Raw genomic sequence first — 13,921 nt, 5'->3', positions numbered from 1 at the left:
ATTTAATTTGGGTAATTAAGTTTAATACATAATAAAATTTTATAGTAAACATTTAAAATGCTCCTAAAAATGTAAGTGCTTATTTTCTCAACATTTTATAGAAAGGTACTCATTACAAACACATCTATTGGGTAATTTTGCACTGTGAGTTTTTAGGCAAAGTTACTTACATCAAAGCCTAAGAGTACACCATTGGCAAATGACTTCAGTTAGTGCTGGATTAGGGCCAGGAGGCCAAAGAGTAAGCTTTAAAAATGTAATTACGCTTCTAAAAATCTCAAATCAAGTACTTTTTCTCGCCAGCACTGGTGATTTTTTTTTAATGTAAAAAAAAAAAAAAAAAAAAAAAAAAAGATGATATTTCCCCTCCCCTCTCTCTGCTTCCCACCCTTAGCTTGCTTGGTGCTTCCTCAAGTGGTGAGCCTGGTGTCTGGACACATTCCAGCGGTGTTGCCAACAGCCAAAGGCAAACTGGCCCCAAGCTGGATCCCTCATCCCACCAGCGCTGCTCTCCTGGACCTGGCAGCAGTCAGCGTGCTGCCATACCAGCACTGTCTGGCTGGGGCAGTTTGGGTGCTGCCAGTGCCAGGGAGGAGTGAAAGGACAGGGTTAAAGGCGCATTGCAATTGTCCATCTCTGCTTCTTTCCCCAAACTCCTTCAGATGGGCTGGTGGCAGTGCCAGTATCAAAGCTCATCTGCAGAGAAGGCCAAGAGAAAGGCTACAGTAAATCAGTCCTACCTGTGACTGGTAGCATAGGGGCTGAAAGCCCACTGAGAGCACGTGAATAGGTGAACTTGACGGTACTGAATTTTGGATGTTGTTACAAGATTATTAAAAGATAATGCAATAACAATAATGCTTGGCTGCAGATTAATGCCTTTAGAAATTCAAGATACTGGTAGCAGTTTGCTAAACTGTTTATTGGTTAAGCAGATCTTCAAGGCTCAGTGTGCTCCTTTTCACCATCAGCTCACTCTAGAGCACCAGGAATTCTTGTCTGGAAGCAGCTCAGAGGCGCCTGGCACAAACAGGATATTGCCAGTGCAAAACCCAAGGCAAATTGTGCAATTTTACATTTACGTGGGTAAGCAGCCAAAAATTCTTGTGTGTACTTCAAGCATAGCAAATACTATTTTGTTCTCAGACATAAATGTTAAGAAGACACAGTAAAATGTAATATGAGCCCCTTCTATAATCTGTTACATGCATTATCAGGTCTTTGATAGTGGCCTGTATTCCAGGTTTCAGATGATGTCCCTGTAATGCTAGAACCTGCCCACTGGAGGACATTTTTTCTGCAGTCTCATGAGTCTGCCCTGAAATATGAGTGTTTATATCTTTTAAAACATATTTACCTCATCCAAGGCCATCTGATATTCCTATTTTCTCTGGATATGCCTAATTTGTCTGTGAATCCTATTAAGCTATCTGAGTGCAATGATAATATGTGGCAACAAGTTAATAGGTTGTGCACATGCTGTGCAACTCTTTTTTTGGAAATCAGTAGTAAATCTTCAATGATGTTAAGATCTGTTTGTTTCTTCATGCAGAATTCCTTGTTCTGATACAGGGAGAAGGGGTAAAGCTCACCCCATTCTTTTCCTGCCTGCCATTGTTTATGCAGCTGAATATGTGCCCTTGTGCTTGTGTCTGCCCCAAGTGAAAAACTTAGCATGTCACCGCTGAGTTTCATTTCCTTCTTGGAGGTCTCCAAGTTCTGCTCTATACTATGTGCAACAGTGACCAACCATTCAATCTGAGTTGCAATAAAATTCTCAATATTTTTCTTATATGGATGCTTCCATTCTAGAAATATCCTCTGGCATGGTGCTGGAGAAACTGCCAGACTTGCACCAGTGGAAACTTTTGAAGTTATGCAGAGCATTTTCAGACTTGGTGGTTTGCTAGCAGAGCATCTGTAGAAGAAATATAGAACAATTTCTGCACTGACTGGATTCCCACAAGCACCTGGGAACTGATGGGCAGCACACTTTGGGGCAATACCTGTTCCTGAGGCTGGCCAGGAATTCTTCCTAAAAACCTCCCCTGGGTGACAAATATTCTTGCTCTTCAAGCTCTTTTTCACTGAGAAGAAATTACTTTAGAAAATCAAGCACTCCGAAGTTCAGAAATGTCAAACATAAAGCTATTTGGACATCATGAATTCAGCTCTATTTTGTCAGTGAGTGGCAGGCACATTGATTACACATGTCTATTTGGTGAGTGCGTGGTATTACAGCACTCAGGAAGAGCTGAAGGCATTGCATGAAGGCTGCTCTTGTCTCTGTAAGCCCTACTAGCAGCCAAAGGCAGGTAACAAATGAGGGAGCTGAGATATGGCTGGGAAGGAGAGTCCAGACTGATGGCAGAGACATATGAATGCCAGCCAAAAATATAATGTAAAACTAGACCCTGAAAGGGTTTGTGTCAGGGGCAGGAAACCCTACAATTGAGATAATGTAATAGGGAATTGACCTGGGGTAGATGTACATGTGTTTGTGGAAAGCTACTTTTTGTTGATACCATTTCTTGGCCTATTGACTCCTCCATGGTTTTTATGACTTGAGTTTGCACTGTGGCAGCACTGTGGGATGGCATTTTTCACTGCTTCCTTGAGCACTGCTGGATGTAAGTGTTTGAACATCGTCTCTGTGCTCCAGGAGAACACTCCTCCTTAACATTTCTCTGACTGTAGGAAATCAGGGAGACTTATCTGCTGTGTTCATGTGCCAATTTTTGAGAGACAGGAACTACAGCTGAGATTTGAAGCCTTTCGTTGTACCAGTTTTGAGGATGGTGTCATCTGCTCCCGTGAATATAATATGGAGACAGTGCGGGTAGGCATTTATCCTATGGGTTATAGTGGAAATATTTTTTATTTTTTAAAAAGGAAGTTCTTATTAGAGAAGTTAGGAACATCCAGACTCCTGATTTGTCCAGTGTTGGTGCTCTGTTCAACAGATGGATCCTTTCAACTGGGAATGTCTTATCTTTGGCTTTCATCCAACTGCCTGAAACCCTATCAAAGCCATAAATATCACCTTAGCCCTCGAACTGGACCTCAAGGAGATGAAAAATCCCCCCATCCATAAGCCTCTGAAAGGTATGATTTGCAAACAGTTTTTCTTTTCTTTGACTGTGGAAAAAAACTTTTACCAACAACAAACCCATGTACAACTAAATACAAATCCCAAATCTATTGCTCGAGCCCTGCACTTAGCTGATGGAAATAATGAGTCTGTTACCTACTGGTAAGTCTTATATGTAGTGTGGTAAATCAGTCCAAAATTTTGTAGGAGTTCCCTTGTGGTGCGTTTTCTTGGCAATAAATAATCTCAAGCCATAGGAAAAGAAAAAATTAATGAAGTTGCTTAACCATACTGGTGAAATTAAACTATATGATTTCTAACACCTATTCATTTATTCACATGCATATGCATATTATATACATATGCATATTTTAAACATACAAATATATATGTATATATAAAGGTATAAAACCTCTTTACAGAACATATCAGATACACAGGTTTATGTGCAGAATACAACTTCTTTGCCTAATTACAAAAATGTTTCACAGTACTTTGTTGCTCTCGTCAAGCCTGCTTTTATTCATAACCTTGAATATCCATGTTTTGAACTGGAACGGTTTATAGCAAGCAGTAGTCTTCTCACTCATAAATATCAGTAGGTTTGAAATAACTATGAAAAAAAGTTTTCATCTTTTGCCATTGATAATGGGTGTTTTTTTTTTTTAATTAATGGGCAAAAGAGCAGTTAATCTGGCATATATTAATATCAATTCATTTGGCAACTTTGTAATTTTGCACCCTGCCTCAGCAATTGAGTGTACATATTTGAGAAGTACTATAAACATAAAAGCTCTGACAGTTTATCCAACGAAAGTATTCTCCCTGTTTCAATCTTCAGTTATAGTATTGGCATTAAATGCATAATCTTGATAAAAGCAAGTACAGAAAATCCCCACTTTCTCCAGTAAGTAACAAGTGACATAACATCTCCTGGTGCATCTTCCTGCAGCCCAGGGGCAGCTGCTCTGCTGGCCGGCCCCACAGTGGTCGGTGCATGAACAAACGTGTTATTCAGCGCCGTACGGCCAAGTGAATCCTTTACTGCTGCTGCATATTCCAGCAAAAGCATTTCCTATGGAGCTCTATTAATTACAAATTGAAGGCATCCACATATTCAGGATAACTGCAGCATTTTCCTCTGGAATGCAGGAGATATTTGGCATTACCAGCTTCAAAGAGGGGGAGAGGGAGAGGAGGAATTTAATTCTGCATATGTATGAGGTAATGTCAATTTCTTGCAGTCAGGAGACTGGAGCTTAATTGATATCATATGGCTAACAAATGTACTCCAAAACCAGCCTCATTTGATCACTTTTTAATAACTAATAACTCTCAGTGGGAGTCCAAAATATGTACGTCTATAAAAGCCTGCCGGAGCTGCCTCCCTCGCCTGCCAAAATTGCTGTTACTGAAACAAATGTGTACCTTCAGCAGTCCTTGAGCAGACACCAGCCCTGGCTGGACACGTACTCTGTCCTCCCGCTGCGGCCGGGAGTGTCTGGAGGAGCTGCACGCAGCACAGGATGCATCCTGCTGGCTGCCATGATCTGCCCGCCTGCGGCTGGTGTTGGGCTGGGCCTGCGGCCTGGCACGTCCCTCCTTGCCCTGACTGCTTGGGGAAAGTGCATCTGCCTTGGCTGCAGAGCTCAGGGGCAACCAGCGAGCTGTCTGGAGGTGTTCTGCCATAAGTCACTTTTCCCACGTGTGAGCCACACATGGGAGTAAGGACTCATCCTCAATTACAGATGGGAGATCAGCAAGGGCTCTGCTCCCAGCCCTGGGCACCACCACGCTCCTCAAGAGAATCCCTGCCCTGCCTCAAGCCCAGTGCAGCACTGGGGCCGTGGTGGGCTCAGCTGTGTACCTGCGTGTGCCCTGTGTATGTGTCCTTGCATCCCTGTGTGTGTCCCCACATCCTTCTTTGCATTCCTGGCCCCAGCGCTGTGCAGCTGCTTACACAAACACTTCCTCTGGTACAACCAGAGCTGTGCAGGGCAGTGGGCATGCACAAATGGCTTGTGATCAGAAGTGGGAAAATCACCTTTTCAAGGGAGATTTCAGGCCTCACTTTGTGTTTTAAATGAAGGGCATCAGAGAAAGGAGGGCTGGTATCACATGCTGTTATGTGAAGTGCCCTATGTGCAAATTGGAGCACTGACAGTACTTTCTGCCTTATACAATGTTAATATGTGCTCAGGCAGTGTTCAGTGCCACCCATGTTAGGAAACAACGGGGTGAAGTTTCCAACAACTTAACCTTCTCTTTGTTTGGTGCCTCTTTCTGTGACCTGTTAAGCTGAACATTGCACTGGGACAGAAGAAAAGCAAATGCCACATTCTGCACATTCAAAGCAGCCAGCCAAGCTGCATTTACCACGCACGCCTGGGGGCAGGACATTTCCTCTGCAATTCAGCAGGTGGGCAGTGTTGGGGCACTTGGTGTGTGGACTTAAATTTGTTAGACTATGATTTATTATCGGAAAATTGCTTAGAGCAACATGACTTATCTTGGTGAATTTTAAGGCAGACGGTTTTGAATGCTATCTTGGTCCTCCACTTTCATGTGGCCCCAACTGCGAAACAAGATGGATCCTGTGTGCCTCAGTTCTTCCTGTGGCCAGGCTTTGCATGCATCTGGTTGGTGTTGGCAGGGATTCAGGCAGCTTGTTTGTAACCGAAGCTAGAACTGTACAAACTGTGCTTGCAATAATCAGTAGGTGTTGGATTTCTGTCACTTAACAAAAGAATGCAGAAGCAGCATTAATTTAAATGAGCATTTGCAGGAAGGTATCAACATCCATACACTGAAAACAATTACTGAGAGACCTCTCCTGAGATTAGAGACTGCCAGGAAGACAGCAAAAATGCGGACAACTTGATGCAGGATAGAGAAAGAAAAACAAAACACAGGGCAGGATAATTAATGATGAAAACAAAATTATATTTTGTTTGGGAAGAAAATAAACACACAGAGTCCAGAGATGCTTCTGCAAATAGGGAATGGTGAGTGGAGCACTTCTACTGTTTTGTTGAAGCAGAGGCAACATTTTAAAATCAGTAGAAAAATGATGAACTTTTAAATTACTGCTCCAAAAAAAAACAGTTTCAGTGCTAGAAAAGGTGGTATTTTTGTTGCAATAGTAAAGCAGAGTGGCTGCAGTGCTTGTTGCCTTCCCTCTCTCCCTTCTGCAAAGCAGCAGAGGCAGCAGGCACATTGCAGCATGCCCTCCTTTCTCCCTTCTCCCTAGAGACAGAGAAGGCGGCCAATTTGTGAACATCCTTCCAGGAAGGAATGTCCATAGAGGCTGTGGCCTCTTACCATTAAAACACCTGGCAACTTCATTTTATATGTATGCTCACCGATATTTCTTCACCTCTATGAAGGTGTCTTTGATTAAGTTTTATTAGGACTTGCACCAAGTTGCACAATACCCACAGTTACTTAGGTGGAGATCCTTCCCTGGGTCCCTGGTTTGCCTGCTGCTCACCATCCATTGTAGCTCACACTCGTCAGCTCAGAGCGACTGCATTCTTCATTTTAGAGGATAGGATAATCAAAAGGCACTGTTATTTCATAAAAATCCATGAGAAAAAAAAAACAAAAAACACACACACTGAAACAACAAATCAAGGAACACTTACTGCAATAGAATATTGGCATGTTCTGAAACATTTTAGTTTTCAACTTCAGTAAATACCATTCATCAAAACGCTATAGAAATTGCTTATTGCTCTTCAAAACAAACATGACTTTATGGAAGTTAATGTTGAAGCAAAAATGTTTGGTTATTGTAACAGATGGCTTTGAAATGCTTCTAGGCGAGAGCTGAAATGTCCTCATACAGTACTGAACAACAGATAACCCAGTGTCAGTGTCCTATTACAGGCCACTGTAATATTATTATTATATTTATATATTTTATATATATATATTATAATTTTTAGTGCTGCTGTAAGGAAGAATGAGAAGAACAGGAGTTGATCTTCACGCCTCTCCCATAAAGTTTGGGCTTTGCTGCAGACAAGAACCACTCATCAAGCACCAGTATATGGAGTTCATCACACTGTAATGCAGACCTCCTTGTGTGTCCTGCATCTGCAGCAGTGGCCGTGGGCAGGAAAAGCTGCCGCCACCTGAAGCACCAGCCGTGCCTGGCACCCAGCACAGCATCAGTCCTGCAGGCCATCTCCTGCCACAGCCCTGTCCTCACTGGGAGCTCAGATGTAGCACTGTGCACTTAATTGTTTCCATCTCTACAATAAGACGATGCAAAAATTCTTGCGACTGAGCATACAAAGGCACTCGTAAAAAAAGTCTATTAATTTTTATGCCTCATAAATGTAAACCACAATTCACTTTAAGCTTGCTATAAAAACATTCCTCTTAAAATTTGAGTTTATAGGACACAGAACAAATAGGATTTCAGAAAAAAGTCTGGTTTCTATTCTCCTGAGAACTCTATTATTGTTAATTAATAATTCTGTTTTGCCTTTCTTTGTTTTCAAGGGAAATATTGCTGAAGAGCTGCTGGTTTAATGCTTTTCTTTGATAAATATTTTATCTAATAGTAATCACCATCTTGTAATGCAATTGTAGAGTTTACAGCTGTTACACACTGAAATCTAATGCAACTGAAAGAAGCAAAAGCAGAATGAGAAATCATCAAACCTTTATATTTTCAGAGGGGTTGAGGAGTGCATGGTATTAATTTCCACTGAAGCCAAGCAGTGTGGTGCCGTGGTGCTGGTGCCATCCATTTCGCTGAGTGGCAGGATCAGGCTGCTGGTGTTTAACCCCACTTTTAATCATTTTTTCAGAAAGTGGGCATGTGGTGCGGCAGTGCTCATGAAGGTGGCGGTGCTCTTTGGGCTGTCAATAGGGCCCCAGTGAGTGGGAGCGGGCCCTGGTGTCCCTGCTGCTTGCCCACAGCTCTGTGAAAGCCATGGAGCTCCCACCATCACCAGCTCAGCACACAGCTCCCGGCCCAGTGCAGAATGGCACTGAGGGTGGGAGGACTGGGAGCACACAGGGTGTAGTTACGGGCTGTCAGAATGAGGGCCTTAGGGCTGCGTATTAATGCGACAATTCTAACTACAATAAAACGACCATTTTTCAGAAGTGCTGAACTCCCACAGCTTTCAATAGCCTTAATTTTTATTTAGTATTCTAAATATCTGAACGCTTTCCTTTCACTCCCTCAGTCATGTGTCAAAGAGCCTTCAGCGTAACTGTTTCAGGATGGGTTCTTTTGTTCTGCTGAAGCTTGCGAGCTATGTGGGTTAGTTTGTTTTTCCTTTAACTATTCAGAAAAATGGCACTGTTACCATACAGCACTCCCTGCCTATGCAAAAGCCTCAGGCCAAGCCCTGTGTCGCACCTCAGCTCATTGCAATGGTCATGCCTTGCTCCACTTTGGCCCTGGTAGAAGCCTCCAAGCTTCCCTGGTGCTGTCTGGTCCTGGGCTGGCAATATACTGTTCAGTAGGAAATGGAGGGCCTTAAGAATGATTCTTGCTGTGGAAAGAATGGTCAAAGGAAAGTGAGCAGGACTTGCCCCTGTGCAGACAACAAGAGCAATGGGTTTTCTACACATACGAAGTGAGCGGAGCTTCTGTGAGCAGTTCGCAGGACCAAATCCTGTTCAAGGATTAATTGACTTCCAAAACCTTTGGCTCCAGTTTATGCATTTTGGGGTGGAATTTAGAAGAAAAAAAAATAATTATCGAACCGGAAAAGCGAATACACAGCTGAGCAGACAGAGGTTTTATCATTCCCTCATTTTATGTTTTTTTTTTTGCCGAAGGGAACCTTTTATAATAACTGTGCTAGTACTCCTCCCTTCCCTAAAGACTACAAAAAGGTAGATTATATTACCCATCACCCAGCACTTCATTCTGCTGAGTTCCAGCACACCTTGGGACCAGCAGGTGCAGTACAGCCCCGAGCGCCCATGGCGCTGCCCCAGCAGCAAGAAGGAAAAGCTGTGCTGGCTCCATGCTGCTCTCAAGGGGCTTTCATGGGCCTGGCCCAGAGCCCAGCAGCGCCACTCCTCGCTATATGGAAATTAAAGTTGGAGAGGTGACTGAAGAATTTTATTACTGCTTCACGCAAATGCTGAGCTCCCAAGCCATGCCAGCCAGCCCCTGCCCACTGTGGGTGTCTGTGTGTGGCAGGTGGGGAGGACGTGGGTGGAAGGAGCCTTGTGGAGCAGATAGGCTCTGAGTGAAACAAACTGTTTCTGATATAATCTTTAATCACCTTTGTGAACCTCAGGGTGATAAGGAACCAGCCACTTTGCATTGCTAAATATTCTGCGTCCAGGATTGCTATGCCTTGCAGCTGAAGCCAGATTTTAGAAGTGTTTATATACCTAATTCCCCCTAAAATCAATACTTGCTAGTTAACACATGTATTTATCTTCACACACACACACTTAAAAATTGCATACTACTGAAGTGCTGCACAAACACATTCCTTGGTCTCCAGATATTATTTAGAAAGGCAGAGGAGTTGGAGAAGAACCTGCAGCCCAGTCTGTGCACCAGACTCCCGCCCGTGGGTGTTCATGCTGGAGGTGCAGGCGCAGCTTTGATCCTTCTACAGGTGGGCAGGTGACTCGTCTGTGTCCTTCCTCCTCCAATTTAACCTTCTCAGCCTTGAGGGTATGCTTATGGGACTGGGGAGCTTGAGAGTGCTTTTCTCCCCTAAACGCTTGTGTTAATTCTGCGGTGTGTAAGGGAAAACGGTGGCCAAGACAGCAGTCAGGCTTTGGTCTTCCACCCATCCCCTGAATATTTCCAAGGGAAGTGGCAGTCAGCCCAATGTCGGGTGGTTTTTCCATTCTCAATAGCAAAGAACAGAGGATGGAGCGCTCCCTGTCCCCAGCTGAAAGGAGATGATCTGGGTGTAGCTAAACATCAACCTATAATGCCTTGAATTATGTGCTAAACTAAAGAACAAAGCCTGAAAGCAGATGGTGATTGCTTACAGTGCAGAGTAGAAAGGAATGAACACAAAAAGAGCAAAACGCTCTTGTGGATGCTTGCAGAGGAGGGCTTCTCACTGCATACTTCTATCAAAGACATTCATTTGCTATTTTATGCCTGGGGATAATTTTGCCCTAATGAATCCTCACTGCTGAACTACGGGAGGGCAGTGGCAAAATTCTGCAGGTGTTGGCTGCAGGCACAGAGGTGGCTGTCCTGCTTGAGGAATGGGCAAACAGCACCTGGTGCTGCTCCTCTGCTGGGTTGTGGCTCTGATGATGACTGCTGGCAGAGAGGATGCTCTAGCCTGAGCCTTAATTAATAAATTAATTAATAAAGAACCTAATGAAAAACAAGCCCTCCTTTCCTCCCTCAGGTACACACTATCAACATTTTTTATAGTGTGACAACAAAATTATAACAAGACATAAAACGCAAGCTTTGACTACTGCTTGTGCCATTTCACTACTGAACAGACTCCAAGAGCAGTGGGCATCCAGGTTTAAGAGCAAGCCCTGTGCTGCCAGCCCTCCCTGAGTGGGCTGTAGGGACTTTGCACATCCCAGCTTGTGGCAAGGCCCTGGCACGAGGCCTTGCTTCCCCCTGCTGCAACACAACTGTGGGCAGATTGATGGTGAGGGGTTGGAAGGAGAGCCACAAATCTCACCTCAATTACAGCCAGGGAGCTCAATCTGCCTCTGTCCTCCTATTGATATCATCTGGGCAGTAAATTATCATATCAAAGGAAAAAAATCAAAGCAGCAAAGTGATAATCATCTCCAATTCCTAGAGAATAAACAACTAATGAGAGATTTAATGTACTGCAAATGCAGGAGGTAAAAAAAAAATAATTACAGACCTCTGAGAAAAATGGCAAACTGTCAAAGACTTCTAGGAAAAAGGAGGAGAAAGTTTTTGGGGCAATGCTTGTTATATGGAAAATACAGAGCCACCACCCATAATAACACAGATCCATTAGGAAAATTAAGCACATGCACTTGGTGTGTTTCCTTGTTCTCTGTGTTCATTAAATTGTGTTTCAGCAGGACACCGTCTTGGAGTAAAAATCGTTTCCCTGGTTGCAGGAAAAGTCAAATTTCTCTGCTGATGCTTTGGGATGGATAAGAGTGCAGACAGGCATGGAGCCTTTCAGCCCTAAGGGCTGGTTGAAAATAGCTATTGTGAGAAGTTCAACCAATCTGGAGGCAGTAATAGGGAAAATCAAGTTTCTGTCTGTGAACCTGCAACGTGTCTGCCTGGAGCTGGGAGTCGGCAAGCGATAAGGCTGTGAGGGACAGCAGCTCTGCCAAGGGGATCTGCTGTGTTTGTAACCGGTGGGTGGGTGACGTGGTGATCCATGGTGCTGTGTCTGAAAGGAGATGAGCAACAAGACTGACTCTGTGAGTCAAGGCTGTACTGGATGGGAGATATGTTGTTGGTGAGGTTTTTAAGGCTGAACGTGTAAGAACATTGCACCTTACAGGTACCACGGAGCAGGAATCTGCAAGATCAAGCCATGCCCTGGACCTAGAGGAGGAAGATAGTGCTCGGATCCTAGGTCTGGCTGTGTGTCTGAGTTGCTTGCAGTGGGGACCAAGGCGGGAAAGGTTTGGGGAGGTGGTGGGTGGTAGGCTTGGACTCTGCCTGGCAGAGTGGTGCTGGAATTGGGAGAAGGCACAAGGAACAAACTAATTGGGACGGAAACGTGACAGCTCAGCAGCAGTGGAGAGGCAGCTAGACGCTGTGCTGTAGGAGGGGATGAGGGGCCTTGTGGTGGGTGACAGCTTGAGAAGAACAAACTACTCCCTGGGGAGAGGAAAGCAGCGTTTCAGATGTCTGCAAAACCAGCATTTGTCCTCCTGGTGAGAGTGGGTGTGAGGGCCTGTCTGCAGAGTCTGGCCCTGTTCCAAACACTGAAAAACATCATCCTTGTTCCAAAGAGCTTATGGTCAAAACCAAAGGAAGACAAAAACGAGTTCAAAAGAAACATGATAAATTTAAGAGCATACAATCTTCATAATGTCATTAATAGTAAATAATGATTTGCCTGACCTTGGCACTGCTCCCAGGAAGTCACACCAGGATCAAGAATGCGACAGGATGACGCACTACTCACAGAGATTGTGTCAAGCACCACCTGGTTCCTGTTAGCAGAACGCCTTGCTGACATGGCTTATTCACTTGACTGAAAACTCATGGATTCACTGCCTGGATGGGGCTTCATGGAACCACTTCTAAACCTTAAAGGTTTCAAAATGTTTAATAAATTAAAGAAGGGAGAAAAATAGAGCTCAATAAAATCTATAAAATGTGGCTTTTCCCTAACATTTTATAAATTAAATATGTTAAATTATGCTCACCAGACTCATTTTTCTTTTTTTCTTGTTTGTTTTTCCTTCTGCCTATGGGATGGCTATGGAAACTATTGTTAGGTATACACAAATATTGTCAGTGCTCCTTTGCTTTTCCTCAAGGACCTTGATATTGCTTGTGAAGGTAGGTTTCTATAAACCCTCTAAGTAAATCACAATAATCTGTTTTTGGAACCAGAGCATCACTGTCCAGTGTATGGGGAGCTAGAACATTTGCAAAGCACCAGATATCTATGTTTTTGGGAGGAGTATGCATTGATTATTTTTTTCATTTTTCTTAACAATGTACAGAAGCATTTTGAATGCTGGAATTCGTCCTGCAGCCTCACTGACCCTTCTGCTTTGCCTGCTATTGCTGCAAGATGAGATTTTAACCTTGTGGATGAGCAACATTGAGGTGAGCATAGGGAAGATGCCTGAGTGATGGTTTCATCCACAGAGACCTCTTTGGCCCCTTTGAAAAACAATGTTCATTTCGTAATTAACAATGGGATGATGTTTACTCTCATTATTTCCTCTCTCTCTCAGAAGGCATTTTGGACTGCTACCGAAGGAATGTGTGTATATGTGTGGTGTGTGCCTGCGCTCACCTAAGTAAGTCATATATGTGTGACCTTTTCTGTCTGCATATCTTCCTACTGATAGTCCCACACTGTTTTCATTGCTACACATGCATGGTTTTAGCAATGCTAAAATGCAGCTTGAATGACTGTGGGTGGCTGTAGAGCCCACTGATAATAATTTGTGTCTCCCAAGGAGTCATTCCATGGTCCTGAGCTGACCTGTGAGCAGAAAAGCTCTATTCTAAGTGGCACATATTTTGGTGGAACTCCACTGATTCCAGCTTGTTGTCTTTTGTTGTGCAAAGGAAACTGCTGTAGATTTTTATGATTGAGATCAATGCATTCAATGAACCTCTGCTCGTTCAAATTCATACCGTAAAGCTTCTCTGTGTAACAAGTAAATGAGAGGAACATGGTTCATCAAGTATCTCCATTCACACTATTTTCTGATGATATAAACACATCTCACCAAGTTACTTTTTCAAGAGAAAATACAATACTCTCTGGCCATCAGCAAGCAATTATGAAATCAACTGTTTCTTCTATTCTTTAAAAATACAATTTGTAGCTTATTATTCAAATCAGAAATATGAGGAGGAGCGCATAATTCCTTCCAAGGCCTGAAGACATCTTACTGTAAGCTCAAAACTCATGAAAACCTAACAAAATTAAAACAATCCTAAATAATGACAGCTGATGTCCTCTGAAAGGCAGCACTTCTGCAGGAAACTGTGAAAAAACAAAGACTGACCCGCCACCTCGACTAACAAAACACCTTGGGACACGTGACCAAGGGGCTGTTACGCGGGTACAAAAGGTTGTAAGCACGTACAATGAAGGGTCTTCGTCCTGCACTAGCAACGGAGTCCGTGCCTCAGTTGCCACAAATGGCGGCCGAACAACGACC

General features: G+C 43.5%; 1 long non-coding RNA gene across 1 annotated transcript; it reads left to right on the top strand.

Moving 5' to 3' along the window:
• Positions 377 to 13,913, top strand: LOC110398673. The gene is made up of 4 exons (XR_002438545.1): positions 377 to 5,510; positions 7,039 to 12,575; positions 12,743 to 12,848; positions 12,980 to 13,913. It is a non-coding gene; the product is annotated as an uncharacterized LOC110398673 (long non-coding RNA).

The sequence above is a fragment of the Numida meleagris genome, chromosome 4, assembly GCF_002078875.1.
Source record: "Numida meleagris isolate 19003 breed g44 Domestic line chromosome 4, NumMel1.0, whole genome shotgun sequence".
Taxonomy (NCBI): Eukaryota; Metazoa; Chordata; class Aves; order Galliformes; family Numididae; genus Numida; species Numida meleagris.
Note: the sequence above shows the minus strand (reverse complement) of the source record. Positions and strands in the feature narration are given on the sequence as shown.